The sequence below is a fragment of the Harpia harpyja genome, chromosome 20 (genome assembly GCF_026419915.1).
Source record: "Harpia harpyja isolate bHarHar1 chromosome 20, bHarHar1 primary haplotype, whole genome shotgun sequence".
Taxonomy (NCBI): domain Eukaryota; kingdom Metazoa; phylum Chordata; class Aves; order Accipitriformes; family Accipitridae; genus Harpia; species Harpia harpyja.
This window is the reverse complement of record NC_068959.1, coordinates 20,864,649-20,879,095: the sequence shown is the minus strand read 5'-3', so window position 1 is coordinate 20,879,095 and position 14,447 is coordinate 20,864,649. Positions and strand designations below refer to the sequence as shown.

At 59.1% G+C, this 14,447-nt stretch overlaps 1 long non-coding RNA gene across 1 annotated transcript; it reads right to left on the bottom strand.

The window, feature by feature from the left end:
• Positions 1-4,855: 4,855 nt before the first annotated feature.
• On the bottom strand, positions 4,856-11,681 carry LOC128134443 (uncharacterized). Its single transcript, XR_008232756.1, has 2 exons — positions 6,193-11,681; positions 4,856-5,732 (listed from the first exon to the last, which is right to left on the bottom strand). It is a non-coding gene; the product is annotated as an uncharacterized LOC128134443 (long non-coding RNA).
• Positions 11,682-14,447: the final 2,766 nt, after the last annotated feature.

Sequence of the window (14,447 nt, the reverse complement as noted above, 5' to 3'; positions counted from 1 at the left end):
CCAGGAGCATTGCCTGACACCTTTGGGTGGTCCCCCAGTCATCCTGTCCTGTGCCATGGGGAAGGGTGCGGGATGGGGCCCGTGGTGGGCAGGGGGACTGTGAGCTGCGCCGGGGACAGGGAGCAGCACCTGGGAGCGGCGTGCGGGGGTGATTAAAATGCGCTGTTTGTTTTATTTAAGCACAACAGTCAGGGAGAGTTACAGGGCACTGAGCTAGAAAATAGCATTTACAGAAACTGCCTCTTGACACCCAGAGCCCTGACCTTTGCAAACTTCATTAGCGCCATGTAGATGTGTGTACATCCAGCCCAGGGGACATGAGGAGGTGGAGGGCAGGGACCTCTCCCCACATCGCCCAGCTCTGGCAGCCCAGACCCTCCACGGGACTCCCAAACGCAACCATGTCCCAGCATGGGGGCTCTCTGGGGGGTGCCTGAGCCCCATGTGACTCAGGACCCTGGCACAGTGGTGTTGGTGGCACCAAGGGCAGGGCGACATGGACCCTGCTGGGATCCCTGTGCCCCCTGCACTGATGCCCCCAGGGCTGTGGCCAGTGCTGGGCAATACTGCCAGCCCCACTTGGGCATTGCCATGTTTCTGGACCGCCGGTCCAGCCGTAGCAACAGTTGCTATGATTCCCTTTTCCCATTCCTTTTTCCCGACTCCAGTGACTTCCCATGGCAGCTCTGGCACTGCCGGGGATGTGTTTACAGGCAATTAAAGCTCATTAATTGTGCAGAAGCAACAGACGCCCCTCAGCAATGTGTGGAGGTGAGTCCCGCAGGGGAGGGAGCCAGACCCGACCATCCCTGGCACATCCACGGTGGCGTGGGGGGCAAGTGGGGGTCTGCACCAACCCCAGGCCATGAAGAGCTGACCTTACTCCAGAGGGATCCCAGAGCTGGCAGCAAAGCCTGTGTGATGGGGGACATGCATGAGCATTGCAATGAGTCTCCAGCACCCACTCAGCAGCCCCACGTGCATGTCCACCTGGGCATCAAGCACTGCCGAAACCAACTTCCAAGAACTGGAAAGGGGGTTGAGCCCCCCGCTGCCACCTCCCTCAGGGGGTACCAGCCCCGTCTGCCCCCCTGGCAACCCAGTGCTTTGCCATGGGGATGAAATCAGCTCCGCTCTCGGCAGGCAGGAGCCAAGCAGGGGCTTGCTTGAGGCTCTTGCCCGCACGTGTCTGAGCAGAGCTGGCACAGGCAGGTGATGAGCCGCTGTTCCCTACTTGCTGCACCTCGGAAAAACAATAGCATTTGGTAGCAGGGGGAGAAGAACCTTCTCCTGAATGGATTGAAATGATGCTTTGATTGGGAACAGATGCAAGAGATAAGGGGGGGAGGCAGGTACCCGCACGGTTACGGCACAGGGCCAGCTGCCAGCCTGCTTGCGGTTCCTCGCTGCAGGGAAGGGAAGAGTCCCTGGAGGCGGCTGGTGCTCAGCTTTCCGCTGCCCTGCCTGCTCCAGAGCTGCTGGGCATGGAATTGGGTGGAGGATGCACCATCACATGGGATGTGCCCAGCTGCTGGACGCGGGGTGCTGGGTGCAGTCCTGGGGGGACTGCATGCTGCCGTGGCAGGGTGTGGGCAGGGGATCCCGCATCACTCCTGGGGGGATGAGCTGTTCCTCTGGCAGCAGGGATTCATGGGGAGGGTGCTCTGCCGTACTGGGAGGAGGTGCAAGTCCAGGACTTATCCTGCCAGCGAGGATGTGGGGCTGCATGTGTGAGGCTGAGCCCTGTGCCCCACTCACTGCTGCCCACGTCCAGCTTGGTGTCCTGCAGGACCAGCAGAAGAAGTGCTGTGGGGAGCATGGCGTGGCCTCCCCCTCCTCTTCCTCTTCTTCCTCCTCCTCCAGCACTGACAGTGGGGCCCAGCAAGACAAGCCACAGCTCTGCCAGGCTGAGGCCAAGGGCACAACTGAAAATAAAGACTAATCATGCTGCCGCTGAAATTCAGTGCCTCCTGTCCTCCTGCCCGCACAGAGGCTGGCGTGTGTGGGGCTGCATCCTCGGGTGCTGGCAGAGATGCTCAAGGGCGTGCTGCTGTCAGTGGGAGATAGAGTGGCTTGGCAGGGCCTGACCCCTGCCCTGGCTCTCCCTCCATACCCTCTGGCTGTCACACTTGCCCGTGGGGCCATGGCCTGCTGGCCTGCCTCCCTGCCTGGCAGAGGCTGGTGCGGGGAGCGAGAGGGTGCGGGAGGGGTGTGGAGCTGCCCACTGCTGGGTCTCGGCTTGGATGGGCAAGGACACCCTGCCACGCAAGTGGGGGAGAAGAAAGCACCCACCCGCCCTTTGGAGACCCCCAAATTCCCCCGGCAAGACCTGCAGAGGGTCATCACTCACCTCTGAGGAGGTACAAGCCTTTTCTGCCCTAAAAGCCAGCTCCCAAGGCTGGGAGGTGGCTGTGCCTCTGTTCCTGGGGAAGGGACGCAGCATTGTGTGAAGGGATGCAGAGCTCACTCGGCTTCCCTGCGAGGCTGCAGGCACCCACCCAGCCCCATGTCACCCCACTACCCCACCATGTTCTGCTCCAGGGCTGGGCAAGACAGGGCTGATGCAGGGCTGCTCGCTGACCCCCAGGACCCAGGCTGGGAGCCGGCAGGAGCAGTCGGTGAATACTTACATGAGCCAGAACATTGGGGTGCCCAGCACCCCAGAGAGCTGGGAAGGGGTCCGTCCTGCCTCTCGCCCTGTCTGGGCTCATGCATGGATGGCAAGCAGCACCAGCAACGGTGGAAGATGCTTGGCCCATTTTAACCCTTTCCACGGCACAGCTTCCTCTGCCGCATGATTGCCACTGGGCTGGGTCCCCGTGCCCCCCGTCATCCGCAGAAGATCCAGCGGGAGGCAATCGGCAGGCGCACGCTGCGGAGCGGTGCTTTTCTTCTCTAATCTTCTTATTTCATTTTAGCATTTACAATACACCCAGCCGGTAATCCTGACATCAAACACGCCACGCGCACTTTCAAGCTGCACCGACGTCAGGCTGCGTGAGCGCTGGCAGGAGCTGGCAGCTCCGACGTCTCGAGATAACACACAGAAGAAAGACAAGGAAAGCTGCTCTGCCAGCACGACGAGCAGGCACCGGGCGCCATGTCCTCCGGAGCCCTTCCCCAGGGGCCACCCACAAGGTGCCCCCTCGGGGTCTCTCTGTTGGGGTGCCCTGGGTTCAGAACCCATAGGGTGCCCCTGTAGCTGGTATGGCTGGGCTGAAGTGGGTGCCCATGCTGTTCAGGGCAGGTTTTGTCTCTAGTGAGAGGTTGGAATCAAAGTCATCCAAGCTGGCAGCCCAGGGGACAGGGGTAGAGCTGGGTGACCCACTCAGCCGCCTTCCTCCCCCTCCGGAGCTGCACACACCTCTGGGGCAATCGCAATGCCAGAATATGCTGGAGGCTCTTCCCAACCTTCGCCTTGCTGGAGCATCCTTCAGTGACCAGGCATGGCAGCTGGACCTTGGCTGGGGTAACTGGGGGACCCACCTCCAATGCAGGGATGCGCCCCCTCCCAGCGGGAGGGCAGGCAGGGGGCAGCTGCATGCTTCAGGTGGGGGGGACAGTGTCTGATACCCGCTAGCCACAGGCACCACCAGTGATGGGGCTGTGCAGTGCCATGGCACCATGCCCCCACAATGGGGCTGCAGAAAGCCAAGGGCTGGGCAGCCAGTGGTGCTCACGAGTCCCTTTCTCTGCTACCTTGTCACCAGCTCTTCTCCTCTGTTGGACACCAGCTGCTGGGACAGAAATTTAGGTGGCAAGTGCTATCAGGGAAACATTTCCCTGCTCCCACCTGGTGTGGTGCAACACCCATCTCACCAGGGTGAGACAGATCTGCCAGCATTTGCTGAGTCCCCCTGGGGTAGCTTTTCTCCCCCAGCATGGTGTCCAGCACTGAGTTTCCAGCTGCTGGGAAATTCCTGGAGTTTTCTTGGAGCTGAAAGGCTCAGCAGGGCTGGATAGGGAAGAGGAGAACAAAAGGTGGAGAGAGGCAGAAAAGCCTGAGAAGTCATTTAACCCACCCTTAGGCTCCAGCAAGGGTGGGACACCTCCCCGGCTCCCTCTCACGGGAGGTTTCAGAGCGCACCCTGAGGCTCAGCAAGGCTTCGCCATGGCAGAGCATCCTAATGCCCTGTACCTGGGTGGTGCCCTGCACCCATGCAGCTTTACCATCCTCTTCCTCAGCCCACGCAGGAGGAACAAGCCCAGCTGATGTGTGCTCTGCCTGGCACTGGCAGTGCCAGGGGATGTGAGGAATGACAGCCCATCGAGGAGGGTAATGGCTCATGTCCCTGTGCAAACCTCGGTCCCTGGCCAGCCCCTTCCCCAGCATGCCTGCATGGTGCCAGGCAGGCGCTGGCTGTGAGCAGCCCTGTCCCCGCTCTGCCTGGTGGGGGGCACCCCCAAAGGAATAGTCTCAGGTCTAATCCTTGTCTCGATATTTGGGATTTAATCAGCACTGAAGTAAGTAGCTTTTTTTTTTTTTTTCTTCTAAGGCAGAGAAGAGCTGCAACTCAATAGGAATTAATTTGCCTAATTAGCGTCTTCGGGAAGCTCTCCCTCCTGCGCATGCCCCAGCGGGAAGATTTCAGGGCTTGGGGACCCACTGCGAAGGCTGTGCCTGGTGGGGTGCTGCCCAGCATGCTGCCCGTAACCCCCTGCCTGCCTGGTCCAGACAGCACTCCCCCTGTGCCTCTGCAGGATCCGACCCGGGATGCAGCTGTAGAGCATCAGCTGGATGCCCATCGCCGTGGCGGCACCCACCAGCTCCACGCGGTGCTGAGCCTGGCCGGCCGTGGCGGGCACAGGCGACATGGGGCGGGGGGCCGGCTGGGGGGGTGCGGGAGCTGGCGACTGACAGGGAAGATGAATGGTTTTAATCACACCGCTTACAGGGCACCATCTGAAGTTTCGTGTAAGTTATGATAGCGACAGTTTGCACGAAAATTGTATTTCCAGGCTTCATTGACTGGCTTAATGAGAATCTTTACGTGTCAGATATTAAATTAAGAAATTAAAGAGCTGTTTCGGTGTGTATAGACTCCTTCCCTCGCACTGAGCTGCTTCTTCCAGATCAATCAGGAGCGCGCCTCTAGAAAAGATGGGAGAAGCCTTTGATTTTCTGTCACCAGGGAAGTGAATCTAATATGCGTTGGCACCTAATTCATGTTTTATTAAAAGGCATGAGGTGGATGTTGCCGGCCCCCGCCTCTGCCCTCTCTCTGCCTGCGCCACTCTGGGAAGAGGGAGCATCCCTGGCTCTTCCATCCTCAGGTCTCCATGCTGCCCAGCTGTCACACTGCGTCCCAAATGTGAGCATCCCAGGGCTTGGGTGATGCTGAGCACCAAGAGGGTGCAGGGCACTGTGTGCCCTAGCCAATGGGTTTTGCTCTGCTAGCCAGAGATCGTCAATTTGGAAAACCCCATGTTGGAATCACTAGGTTGGAAAATATTGCTGCTCTCCTGCGTTGCATCCCTGGTTTCATTTCTGTACTGGCTGAGCTTGACCTGAATTCACTGGTCATCTTGGTCTTCCCTCAAATTTTGCTGGAAATGTGTACTTGGCCAACAACTCACCAGCTGGTGGGGAACGGGGAAGATGTCACGGCCGTGGGGAGGGACTCAAATGGCCGGAGGACATGGAGTGTGCTGTGGTTACCAGCAGGCTCTTGGACATGGTGAGCAGAAAGCAGAGCGAGATGGGGGCAGTGAATCACTTAATGCCATGGACACTGGAGATAAAAACCAGGCACAGGGATGCTGGAGAGTAACACCTGGGGCAGGGACCCCAGGGATAAATGTCCCAGCATAGGGGCAGCAAGGGACACCAGAGATCAACACCCTGGGTGAGGGCACCCAGGGACACCAGGGATAAATGTCCCCATTCAGAGGCACCCAGGGACTCTGGAGATAACCCCTGGGGCAGGGACGTGCTGCGACAGTGCAGATAAGCTAGGGACACCAGTCAGCTCAGTGTGGTTGTGAAGGGAGTCCAGCTGGGATGTCGCCTTGTTTCCCAATTCACTTGGTCCCTGCAACATGTCACGGAAGAGTCTGGGGCCACCTTGGCCCCTGCCACCATCTCAGATGTCCCCAGGAGTGGACAGGGGCATCGGGCTCTTTCTGGATGGGAGGATGCTCAGGTGAGCCCCAAGCCCTGGCAGTCAGCATGCCTGGATAGAGTCCCGCTACCTGGGTGCTCTCCGAGTCCCCTTGTCACATCTCCACCTTCCAAAATTGAAGGTGAGGAGGGGAAGGCCATCGTTGTTGCAAACTGTCTGTCACGGCAAGAAAAATCACACCTCCGGGCCCCCGAGCATGCCATCCATCTTCGGCTCCCCGCGCCGGCCCCGGCTTCTCCTTGTGCGGCAAAAGTTTGAGTAAACAGCTTAATTTGGCACTAATATGAGTGGAGACATTGTTCGTGGTGTCAATTATTGATTTGCATCCTTACGGCCCCATCAGTCATTCAGGCTTTTTCTTTTTTTGATATTACAATCGGAAGGGATAAACCTCCCAGCAGCCCCAGGCTGGGCTTGCTGTGCCCGTTCCCGAGCCCTGTGGCTGGGGACCCCGTGTCCCTGCAGGATGCTGGTCCTGGTGCCATTAGCCCTCTCCCCAGTGCTGTTCACTGCGTTGTTCCCGCGGGACATATGTGAGTGCAAAGCAAGATGGGGGGGAGCTGGAGCCCCGGTGACCACTGCAACGAGGACTGGCTACCAGGCTGCCTGTGGGGCCGGTGCCCTGAAGACCCTTGCCCAGAAGGACAGGGATGGAGTCAGGACTGGGATCCATCGGTGCCATTGTCCCCAAGCAATGGCCAGGCTGGCCGAGGTGCCGCCACCGCCCGTGCCAGCCCACCCTGGCAGCCGGGCACCCCGCTGGCCCTGCCTAAACGTCTCATTAAAGGGATTTGCGGAGCTGCCGAGCCAGGCTGTAATCTGGCGCTTACCGTTCATTTGTTCCAGCGTCTCAGGCAGCCGGCAAAGGTCGTTGGATCTTTAATTATGCCGAGGCAAGCGGCGGGAGCAGCGGGGAGGAGGAACGGCTGCGGGCATCAGGCAGGCAGCCCGAGAGTGGCAAGCACGTCTGGGCTAACGAGAAAAATGCTTTCTGCCCTCGAGGGCCCCGACAGACGCGATGAGCCTTCCCTGTGCGGCATTGTCGTGGCCAGCCAACCCATCCCCTGGCTGTGCAGTGACCGCAACCTCAGCTAGCATTGCCCCCTTCCTCCTCCTCCTCCTCGGCAGTACATCGCCTGCCCCACAACCTCAGCCTAACCCTGCTTGTCTCTTTTCAGCTCCTCCTGTGCTGTGGGACATGATGGGAGCCCGGCCCTGGGTGAATGGACGTGGCTGGGCACACACCTCTGCACACTAATGCACGCTCAGTGCATGCAGTATGCACATTTGGGGGCACACCCCCCCTCCCTGGGCAGGTTTTGGGGCCACAGCTGTGCCTGTGCCAGGCTGAGGGGGGTGGCTGGAGCTCAGCTAGGACAAGCCAGAGTTCCCGACTGGCAAAAACACTGGGACGTGCTGGTACCTCACGTGCCCAGGCAATGGCATGCGTGTGCTCCCTGCCTGCAAATGCATGTGGGATGGAGGTGACAGGTGTGGGAACGCTGTATGGGTGTGTTTGTGTGTCCCGGTGCTGTATATGGACTGTGTGTGCCTGTACATACATGTCCCAGGGCTGATCATGTGTGTGTGCATGCGCACGCTGAACGGGTGGTGTGTTCGAGCATGTGGGTGTGTTTCTTAGTGCTGAATGCTCCCAGAATAAAGGATGTGTGTGTATATGCTGTGTATGTTTGTGCAGGAACATGCATGCAGGATATAGGCTGCATTTGCATGTGTACGTGCATGTACTTCATTGCTGCATGCAGACAGGCTAAGGGATGTGTGTGCACACCGCGTGTGCATACATGTACGTGAGCTCCCGTGTGTGACTGCTCAATGCTTGCAGGATACAGTGCGTGTGTGTGCTCTGAGCCGTGCGGTGCTTGTTTGTGCTGCGGGAGGGGGCTGGAGGATGCCGCATGGTTGACAGGACTCCGAAGATCAAGTGACAGCAGGATGGGAAGTAAAGAAAGTCAAACAATTATTCCTCCCCGGTGTGCAGAGCTATCCTGCTCCACAACGGTCATTAATGGACTGTCATATCCCGCGCTGACAGGTGGGGATCAGCACCTGACACAGACTGGCAGCAAACGAGGCACTCTGGGACTGTGGTCTTGGGGCGACAGGCAGGGACTGCGGCAGGCACTGCTGCCTTCCCCTGCCCACACGCTGTGCCTGGCTGCGGCCCCCCCCCCTGCCCCCACAACCTGCAGGGAGACATTGCGCCCGGGTGCCCAGGGAGGCTCGGTGAGGGTGTGCAGCCCTCCCCGCTGTCCCCACGGGCTGTAAAGCGTGCTGGAGGGATGCAAAGGCTCTGCCACCGGCCCTATGCTGGTGGGGGTCTCTTCAGCCCCAGGTGTGCCCCCAGGGCTGGCTGCAGCCTGAGTGACAGCCTGTCACGTTAATGAGCCCCGATGCTAGGTGGGATGGCTGATACCCGCGGCCACCTCCTCGGGCCATCCCTAGGGGCTTGCTACTATCAGGCACCACCGGGGAAGTCAGGGGTGAGCGGGGGCTGACACTGATGCCATCCTTTCTCCTGAACACCAGTGGAAAGTTGCCTGCGTTTGCCCGACCCCAGCAGTTTTGGGGTGCCGATTGTCCTAGAAAACACAAGAGCTCCAGGAGAATCAGCTGTGCTGACCCTGCTCCCCAGCATGCATGGTCACGCCACCTGCTGCCTGCCCAGACCCACGAGGACCGGTGGCACCCAGGAGTCTCCCCTGACTGGCCCCAGCCATCCTGGGCAGGGCAGAGGGGATGGAGAAAGGATGAGCCTGGCCAGGGCTGCAGACCATGGTGGGCACTGGGCACTCAGCACTGATTCTGGAGCATCCTCCTCATGCCACAGCATCATCCTCCTGCCACAGCAGCAGTATTTCTGGAGCATCCTCCTTCCTCACCCCATCATTTCTGGAGCACCCTGTATCTCGGCATCACCATTTCTGGAGCATCCTCCTGCCTTGGCCCATCATTTCTGGAGCATCCTCTGTCTCGGCATCAACATTTCTGGAGCATCCTCTGCACAGTGCCTCTGCATCGCTGCAGCTGTGACCCTGGTGCCAGCTCCAGCTCCTGGCTCCAGTCTTTGCAATAGCAAGGGGCCCTTATTCTGCATTCGCCTATCTCCTATCTCTCTTCCTTCCTCCCACGTCTCCGCTCGATCACTCCCTTGAAGACACACGCCTAATCTGCTTGTTAGCCTATCCCTTCATCTAAAACCAATATGCAGCTGAATGCCGGAGATAATTAATTGATCAATTAGATAGAGAACTGCCTGTGCTCGTGGCACCTCACACACGTGGAGGGGGAGGCTGTGCCAGCACACCTGCCAGCGCGATTCCCCAGCACACGTCCCATGCCTGTGCGAGCGGGTGCTGCAACTCACACCTAGTCGTGCTCAGCATGCGCACACAGCCGTGCACATCCAGCTGCAATCAGCGTGCACGCACAGCTGTGCACACCCAGCTGCATTCAACATGCATGTGCACACCTGACCGCATTGCATTCAGTGTGCACACCCAAGCATGCACACACAGCTGCATTCAGTGTGCACACCCAGCCACACATACTGTATGCCTGCACACTTGCCGTTTGGAGGGTGCTGAGCACCGGTGCTGAGCTCAGGGTAGCACACACCGCTCCCGCATTCCCTCCCGTCTCCCGCACTCTGCTTCCTGCCCTGATTTGCTTGCCAGCTGCAAGGACACATCTGCGGGGGTCCCACTGGAGGGGACAGGCCACCAGGCAAGGTGACCACAGGGTACCAGCAGCTCATGGGGCTGGGGCCAGTCTGCCTGCCATGGCACAGGCACACAATCGGTTAGCAAGTGCCGCCATGCAACGGGGAGCCTCGGGTGCAGACCCATTGACCCCCCCCTTGCCCAGCCTGGACGTGGGCAAGGGATGGACCACCTTGTCACTATGCCATGTGCCACTGGCAGAGCTGGGGGGTGTCTGCTCTGCTCCGTGGCAGGGTATGAGGGCTCCAAATCCTACCTGGGGGCTCCTGCCTGGCTAAACAGCTGCTGGGCACAGTGTGGGTACCCCCCAACCTCCTGCTTGTCCTGAGTGCTGCTGTGCCTGGGTGTCCCCAACTATCCCAGAGCGTGGGGTAGGATGCTAAGCGCCCAGGGGGTCCCAGATGGCAGAGCTGGTGCCCCAGCACCTGGCAGTGGGGGGGAACAGGCAGGGCTGCCAGGGAGGCAGGGTGCCGTGGGGAAGTAAATAATGCAGCAAACCCATGTCTACCAACCCCCTCCTCCACGGGCTTTGAAAAGCAACACATTACCCTGATCTTCAGACATGAGTTTTTGTCACCAAACAGGGTGATGAGGAGACTTTGAAGCAAATACAAACACTGGGAAAGGGAATACATAAGAAGAGAGTCGCGTGTTCTCTTCAGAAAACAATTGCAGTGTCAACTACATGGAGCAGCTCCACGGAGGGGGAGCTGCTAACCAGGAACCTGACAGCCCCAAACACTAGGAAATTATCATCAAAATAAAGAAATCCTCCCTCCTCTGACAATGCTCCGGCACCTTCCCCGCTCCCGGCTGCAGGGAGCCTGGGGTGGCTCTTCCCCTCTTTCCATCGCACCCCACATTGCTTCAGGTGCTGCAAGTGCCCCCACCCCTGTGCCCCAATGGGTCCCCTGAGGTGGCATTGCTGTCCCAGCTGGGGACACAGCACCCCTGAGCCCCTCTGCACCCACTTGTGCTTTGCACGTGTGCTCGTCACCTGCAAAGACATGCCTTGCATGCACGGTCTTGTCTTGCACGCGCACGCTTGCACCCTGCATGCAGACAGCTTGCACACCTTGTACAAGCGCTTGCACCTTGCACACACCTCCTGCTTTATGCATACGCTCACACCTCGCACAGGCGCTCACACCTTGCACGCTCACACCCCGCACACGCTTGCATATGCACTCATGCCCCATGCATGTGCTCACACCTTGCACATCTTGCACACTTCACCCCTGCAGTCCTACACATGCCCTACCTGTGTGTTTCCTTCTCCCTGGCATCCTCCTAGAAGCAGCATAAATAAATATATATCTGTATATGTATATAAAGACAGCGCTATATATAGCATGGAAGATGTTATCATTTTGTGGCAGGTCCCTCTCTGCAGCTGCCAGCTCCTGCCGGATTTTGCTTGGGCATTTAAGGTGCCTTGGAAATTCGGTCAGGATTTGGGGGGGTCTTTCTTCAAGCTGGGCCATGCTAGTGTGCCCTGTGTGGGAAGGGCCACCAGCTGCGTGTCCTCATGGAGCTCAGGGCAGCCTCTGGGAGCCTGACATGGGGTGTTGCCCCTGCACCCCCTCAGGGAGCCACAGAAGGGTCCCCAAGGGCACGGCTGGCACTGGGGTTGCCTTGGTGTGGGGGTCCTGCTACAAGGACCCCTGGGAGCTTGAGGGAGGGGGGGACACCTTTGTGTAACACAAGTTGCCTCCTCACGTTCAGATGCATGTGCACTAATGCTCTGCACGTGCACTCCTGCCCCGTGCACACTTGCAGCACATGCACACTCACCCCTTGCACAAGCACCCCCACAGTGCCCACACTTATCCCCTGCATGAGCACTCCCAACCTGCTCACACTCATCCCTGCACGAGCATTCCCAATCTGCTCATCTTCAGCTCCTGTATGAGCGCTCCTGCTCTGCTCACACTCACCCCCAGCACGAGCACACCCACCCTGCTCACACTCACCCCTGCACAAGCATTCCCGCCCTGTTCACACACACTGTGTACACATCCTCTGACCCTGCACGCTCAGTACACTTACTCATGCCTTGCACACCCACTCACCTCTCAGATGTGCGCTCATGGCTTGAGTGTCCGCTCACACCCGCCTTGCACTCTCACACCTTGCATGTGTGCTCAGCCACTGCACGTCCGATCACACCCTGCCCACACACTCTCCCTCGTGCTCCTGCTCGTGCCTTGCACACGTGCATCCTGGTGCACGTTCAGGGGTGCGTCCCTGGCACGACCACACTTCAACAGCCCCCAAACATGCCTCTTCCCAGCCCCACAGCTTCAGGCACTTCTCATCCCTTCCTGCACCCCTGGACCCCAAACCTTGCTCATGCCTCCCAACCCGTGGGGGCACGCTGAGGACCTGGGCACACTGGCTCACTCGCCCCAGCATCCCTGTAGACACGTCTCCCTGTTCCCTCCTTCCCGCTCTGCTTATCCCCCATCCATCCATCCGTCCACCCCTTCACCCATCCGTCTGTCCATCTGCCTGACACCTTCCCACGCTCAGTGCTGGGCACCCTTCTCCCTCTTTATCTCTGGCTCCCAGCTGCTTCTCGCCCCTCCCCGCTGCTCCCTCCATCCCTCCTTCTCCCCATCCCTCGCTCCCGCAGCCTCCCTCCACGGTTATCGCTCCCTCGCACACATCCCTTCTCCCTCCCTCCCTCCCTTCTTCTGCTTATCCTTTCGCCCCTCTCACACACTCCCCTTCTTCCTTGTCATCTCCATCGCTCATCCCCTCCATCCCCAGACTTCTTTCCTTTCCATCCCTCCCTCCTTCCACCACCTTGCCCGGGCACCTCATGGTCCGGCCTCGAGGCTGCCACCCCGCCCGGCCACGCGTGTCCCCCGTGTCCCCCTCGCTCACGTGCCCCCTCGGCCCCTCGGCGTCCCTGCCGTGCCCCGTTTTACCCCGCTGCCGCAGCCTTTAAAGTTTCAATCAGCGCTCGGCTGGGAGAGGCGGGGAAGGCTGCGCCTCCCGCTCCCAGCCCCGCGACGCTGCGCTGCCACTCTGAGCGCTCCCGCCTTATAAATTTTACATTATTACCCTCTTTAAAGTATATAAAATAACTATTCATAAATTATTGAGGGGAAATTTAAAATACTACAAATGTTTATAAATGTTTATCAAGAGGTCTTCAGAAGTGAGCGAGCGGAGCCTGAGTGACTTCCCACGGCTGGCAGGAGCACGGCAGCCGCCCTGCCCCTGCCCGCGGGGGGATTTTCGTGGGACCGCCAGCAGGAGATCGGCGCGGGATCCCACAGCAGCTTTAATTCATGTCCCCGTGGATGGTGAGGAACAAATTACCATCCGTGTGCTGTCTCCTTCTGCCAGTGGCACTCTGCGTCCAGGCAGCCCTGGCCCTTCCCACTGCCTGCTGCTGTGCGAGCCAGCTCTGGGGCTGCCCCTGGGTAAGGGCAGATGGTCTGCCCTGCTGGGGACGTGTCCTGCCCTGCTGGGGACATGTCCTGTCCCGCTGCAGATGTGTCCTGTCCCCCAGCCCAATGCCCGCTGTGTGCCCAAGTCACAGGCTGGCTCGGGGTCCCCAGTGAGGGACCGAGCAGTGCGTGCGCACAAACACCCCGATGCACACACACAGATGTGGGTACACGTGTAGACACATGTGCACATGCAGTGCCAGCTGGCTCGGCTTTGACACAACTGCCGGCACTGCCTAGCCAGCGTTGGTGCCTCCATGGCTGCTGGAACCCCACAGTGCTGTGGGAGCAGTGGTGCGGTGGTACCGAGCCATGCCAGGATGCCAGTGGCTGGCAGGCAGAAGCGTGTGGGATGCAGTGAACAGGACCTGGCTGGAGCTGCCCAACTTGTGTGGCAAACAGCTGGGCCATGGCACAGACACCAGCTTCATCACTTGCCAGTACGGGGCATGGGGAGGAGAATCAGAAAGGAGAAAAGAAAAAAAAAACAAACGGAACCTCGAGGGTTGAGATAAGGACAATTTACTGGGACAACACAAAAAGAGAAGTTACAACAACAATGGTACTAATAAAAGAATATACAAAACGAGTGATGCACAGTGCAACTGCTCACCACCCAGAGCCTGTAATTCCCCCACCAAAAGCCGAGAGCCCCCCCAGCCCGCTCCCCATTTATATACTGAGCATGATGTCACATGGTATCACTAGCTCCTAGGCTAGTTCAAGTCAGCTGTCCCGGCTGTGCCCCCTCCCAGGTTCCTGCGAAAATTAACTCTATCCCAGCTGAACCCAGGACACACTGACACGCACACATGTGGTAACTCCCTGGCAAGCACAGCACCTCTGAGACTGGGCAGCCGGCACGGCACAGCCCTGCAGATATGGCACTGCCAAGCCTGAGCAGTTGAACATGAGCAGCCTGCATGGCATAGCACGGCATGGCATGGCATGGGATAGCACAGCCCTGCAGGCATGGTACTGCCAAGCCTGGCCAGCCTGCTTGGCACAGCATAGCACCTCATGGCATGGCACAGTGCTGCAGGGATGGCACTGCTGAGCCTGAGCAGGCTGTACTGCGTGGCACGGCATGACACTGCGGGGATGACATCGCTGAGCCTGGG